The sequence below is a fragment of the Podarcis muralis genome, chromosome 2 (assembly GCF_964188315.1).
Source record: "Podarcis muralis chromosome 2, rPodMur119.hap1.1, whole genome shotgun sequence".
Classification (NCBI taxonomy): domain Eukaryota; kingdom Metazoa; phylum Chordata; class Lepidosauria; order Squamata; family Lacertidae; genus Podarcis; species Podarcis muralis.
Genome location: NC_135656.1, coordinates 122,228,401 through 122,233,812, shown reverse-complemented (window position 1 = coordinate 122,233,812; position 5,412 = coordinate 122,228,401).

Genomic DNA, 5,412 nt, shown 5'->3' with positions numbered 1-5,412 from the left:
GCTGCCGCGTGCAGCTCTACGTCTTATAAGCTAGACCGGCGAAGCTCCGTCTGAGTCCCCGCCTCCTGTACACCAACTTAATACCCTAGCCTTACTCCACCTTTTCCGCCTGACCGTTCTTCTCTGGGTCCCTCTGCCCCCCGTGGTCTCTTCCTTCCTAGACTCTTCTGACGCTGACCCCCCGGACCCTTCTGTCTCCTTGCGTTGGGCTTTAGGACCTGGCTCCCTTTCCGGGCTGCTTACTGCGCCGCCTTCCTGTGCATTTGAACTTGGCGCGCGCGCCCAACCTTCCACTTTCCGCTTGACCGTTTCTTCGCTCCCCGATGGGGGTGTGGCCACTCCTGACTCATGCCCTCCCCCCTGCGGCGAGCTGCCGGAGCTCGATACCTGGCGCCCTTCCTCTCCACTGCGCTCTGTTGGGGATGCTGGCCCCGATTTCCAACTGCTGCCCTCTGAACCCCCTCTGGACCTTTCTTCCTGGGGTGTCCCCCTAGGCTCCCCCCTTGCTCTGGCCACTGGCGCTCCTTTCTGTGAATCTTCTGATTCACTGGAAAGACTCGGAGATCTCGGGTCGTCGTCATCACTCATCTTTTCTTCGGACTCCTCCCCCTCGCTCTCTGTTTCCTCCCTTGCCCTCGCCTCTGCTCCTGAACCCCTGACAGTATGTAACCTGAAGCGTATGTAACCCGAGGTACCACTGTATCAAATTAAAAGAATACGAAGAACTCAAAATACTGGGAATAAATTGGTTAGAATATTTCCAAGTTAAGGCTACATACAATAAAGATATAAAAACTAGGGGATTTGGGAAATAAAATATCAAAATTAGAAAGAGAGGTTTTACAAAATAATCAAAAAACACTCTCTAAAATATATAGATTATTAGATAAAGTCCTCCCAGATCAAGAAGTCAAAGGAGAGAATATTCTAAAGTGGGAACGGGATTTAGGATATACAATTGATTCTGGAGTTTGGAAAAAGTTTTGGGGGAAAAATATAAATTTTACAGCTTAGTATTCATTAAGAGAGAATTATATCATATATCAGGAGGGCAAAAGCATATTTACTAGGAATCTTGAGTAAGCATATCCCCAAAGACAAAATAAACATCTTTCTGTATGCAACAACAGCAGCGAAAATGTTGGTAGCCAGTCATTGGAAAGGAAATTATATCCCAACAAAAGAGGACTGGTTAAGTAAACTATGTGAGTACCTGGAGTTAGCAAAATTGACGGATTTAATAAGGCATAAATCCAAAACTATAATACAGAAACAATGGGAGTGCTTAAATGAATATTTATACAAGCAGTGCTCAAATGTGAAAGTTTGGCTGTCCTTAGACTAAGCTTGTTAAGAATACAGAGAACATAAGGATTTGACGGATTATGAAAGAACCTAAGGAAGGGAAATGATTGAAGAACAGATGTAAAGACGAGCAAGATAACTAAGAGACGTGCGGTGAATGCGGTGGAAGTCTTTTAAAATATTTTAACTAGGATTTATATTATTGTAATGCTTGAAGGAGTCAAAATTAAGGGGGTGAAGCAATTAGCAATTCAAGCTAAAGAGATAGCCCAGGAAGATGAAAAAAAAGTGGAACGAGCCCATTGCTGCCGAGGGCCTAAGGGCAGAAAATCCCCTAGGAATGTAATAGTTACATTTTCTAGAGAGAAGCTGCAACAGCAGGTATACCAGACTTTGAAGGAAATTAAAGAGTTGAGTTTCCAAGGGAAAAGAGTGTGGGTGAGTCGAGATGTATGCCAGGCTACTTTAAGGCAAGAAAGCCCAATGAAACCTTACGCACAAAAACTGCATAATAACGACATAACATAAGGTTTTACAGCCAAATTTTATAAGGAAATGGTAGAAATTTTGGCCCCGGAACTACAACTTTTTAACAGTAACCTAGAAGGGGGAAAGGCCCCAGAAACATGGAGAAAGGCAGAAATAATGGTAATCTTAAAACCAAACAAAGACCCTAAAGAAGTAGGTTCATATGGACCTATGAGTCTATTAAACCAAGATTATAAAATCTTCGCCAAAATTATGGCATCCCCCAAATAATAAAAGAAGATCAATATCACGGACAAGTAAAAAAGTTTGGGCTACTGAAATTAGATGTCTTTAAAGCATTTGATACACTCTCACGGGAATTTTTATGGGAAATAATTACAAAATATGGAATAGGAGAGGTTTATCGGTTCGCGATACAAGAACTATATAAGGAAAGAACAGCAGTGGGGAGAGTTAATGGGGAATACTCCCAACCTTTCCCAATACGCAGAGGCGTTCGGCAGGGGTGTCCTCTTTCGCCGTTCCTATATATAATGCCTATAGAACAACTAGAAGGAAAGGATAAGGAACTGTGGAAGGATAGAGGTCTATAAGATTGGGAAAGAGGAGATGAAAATCAATTTGTTTGCAGATGATATTATTGGAATCATAACAAATCCTAAGGAAGGGATAAAAGAAATAAAGATAATATTCGAAGATTTTGAGGAATATCCTGGATTAGGGGTCATAAAGATAATATTCAAAGATTTTGAGGAATATTCTGGATTAGGGGTAAATATAACAAAATCAGAAATGATGTATTTTAATGTAAATGTAGCCGGAAAAAATGTAATAAACAACATAACAGGTATGGGCCTGGGGTCTGAAAGAATAAAATACCTAGGCATCAAACTCTGCAGAAATATTAACAAGAATTCAACTATAAGAAGGTATGGAATGAAATATTAAAGTAGAGAAGAGAAAACAGCAAATGGAACAATGGGTCACAGGGGGTTCCTGAAGTAGTGTTGCGCCGATCAGCTCGGACGACGAAGGGGAAGCCCCCTGAAAGGTTTGCAGTCACTAGTGTGTGGGTTGGTATGGCACAGTGTGAACCCAAGAGTTTTGAGGATGTTCAGAAACTGCCTCAGGAAGAAGACAGGAAATGGCATGAGGCGATGCAGAAGGAGATGAGCTCAATGGAGTCTCTAGGTGTGTTCTCCGTCACGAACTTGCCGGTGGGCAAACAGGCCGTGAGTAGCCGTTGGGTTTACCGTCTTAAACCCACAGCAACTGGAGAACCGCAGTACAAGGCCAGGTTAGTAGCGAGAGGATTCATGCAGCAAAGGGGGTTGCATTATACGGAAGTTTATGCTCCCACCTCCAGAAGTGAATCTCTGCTTGTGCACTTGGCCATTGCTGCACAAAGAGGTTTGCTGGTTGATCACTTTGATGTGGATGTTGCCTACTTGAACTCAGACCTCCAGGAGGATCTGTATATGCTTCCTCCTCCAGGGTTTGAGGGCAATGAGCAAGGTACTGTATGGAAACTTCACAAGTCAATTTACGGCCTGAAGCAATCGGCCAGGAATTGGAATTTGTGCCTGAATGAAGCTTTGGAGAAGCTAGGTTTCAGAAAGAGTCTTGCTGACAGTTGCCTGTACCTTAGAGGGTCAGGAGACTCACAGGAAATGGTGTTATTCTTCGTCGATGACATCATTTTTGTTGCAAGGGCAGACAAACAGGTGCAGAAGTTTGCCAAAGAGCTTGGAAAGCGGTTTCAGCTCAAGAACCTAGGTGCAGTAAAAATCTACCTGGGCGTGGAGATAGCTAGAACTGAGGATGGTAGCTTCTTGCTCAGTCAGAAAGGCAAGACTGAGCAGTTGCTTGAGAAGTTCAGAATGTCTGATTGTGCAGGAGTTCGGACACCCATAGAAGCGAGCTACGTGAAAGACAGCCAGCAAGCAGAAAGTATTGGGGATTGTAGCTTGCCCATCACGGTTTGGGAAGACAATCAACCCTGTTTAAAGTTAGCTGAATCTGGGCAATTTAAGGCCAGAACCAAGCATCTAGACACACGTTTCCAGAATGTGTGCCAGAGTGTTCAGTCAGGTTTGATACGGCTGAAGTATTGTGCTAGTCACGATAACTTGGCTGACGGTTTTACCAAACCTTTGAGCTTCCAGCATCATGGGGAGTTCTGTGGTAGTTTGGAGTTGGGGTAAGTTCTGTTACTTACTTGCCCCACAGTAGCGCAGGGTGAGAGGGGGTGTGAGGAGAACCTGAGCTTACAGGGTTAAACAGCTCAGAGTGTACGTCCTGCCTACTGTGGGGTGGGGGGAGATTCTGTGTCACTTCCGAGAGTCTCCAGCCTTTGTGTTCTCTCTACTTTCGCTTTTGAAGAGAGCGGACGTGTTTTCACGTTGCTGTGCGCTGTATTAGACAATGGATAGTTCTGCTATAAATAAAGCTGCTTTTAGTTACTAGAATCCTGTGTGGACTCTGTTTAAGCACACTGAAGAAGCACGGAAGACAGCAGCTTTCTCTGACCGCTGCTGGACTCTGCTTTTGCTCAGAGCATTGGAATGTGGACTCTGGAATGCGGAGGCCTGGCGCAGCGAAAGCGGGCCAGACGCCAGGCTTCTCTGAGCAATAAATCTTCTCAGGTATAAACCATTTAAATGTATGGAGTGTGGAAAGAGTTTGTTAGAAGGCACAACTTACTTTGCTTCAACAAACTCACACAAGGAAAGACTTTCACTGATAGTAGAACCCATGCAAAACATCAACAAACAGGGGGAATCCCATTTAAATGTATGGAGTGTGGAAAGTATTTCACTCAGGGCTCACTCCTTCACATCAAAAAACTCAAAGGGTAAAAGCAATTTTAAATGTACGGAGTGCATACAATGTTCTGGTGTTCATTTGTAAATTTGTTTAGCTACCGTGTTTTTTGCTCTATAAGACGCACTTTTCCCCTCCTAAAAAGGGGAAATGTGTGTGCATCCTATGGAGCAAATGCAGCTTTGCGGGCTACCCCAGAAGCCAGAAGAGCGAGAGGGAATGCTGCGCAGCGCTCCCTCTCGTTGTTCTAGCTTCTGGCTTAGCCACGCAAACCCTTCGCAGGGGAGCGGGAACCCCTGCAGCGGCTTCGCACGGCTATCCGTGGCTTTTGCGGGAGGTGGGGGAAGGGACAGAGCATGGCTTTCTCACTTCCCCCACCTCTTGCAAAAGCGCCCAAGAGCCACGCTCCCTTTAAAGAGGTGCGCGGAGTGTGTGTGTGGCTCTTGGGGGCTTTTCCCTGAGGAGGGAGAAGGGCAGCCTGTCACTGTCGGGCTGCCCTTCTCCCTCCTGGGGCAAAAGCCCCCAAGAGCCACACATACGCTCCACGCAGCTCATGAAAGGGAGCACTGAGCAGAGCCTGGGATGCATACAGGCCCTGCTCAGCGCTCCGTTTAAATTATGTTTTTTTACTTGCATTCCCCCTCTAAAAACTAGGTGCGCCTTATGGTCAGGTGCATCTTATGGAGCTAAAAATACGGTATGTATTAAAGTAATGAAGGTACAGTGGGGGGGGGGAGTATTTGATCCCCAGCTAAATTTGCCCCTTTGCCCTCTGACAAAGAAATGACCAGTCCA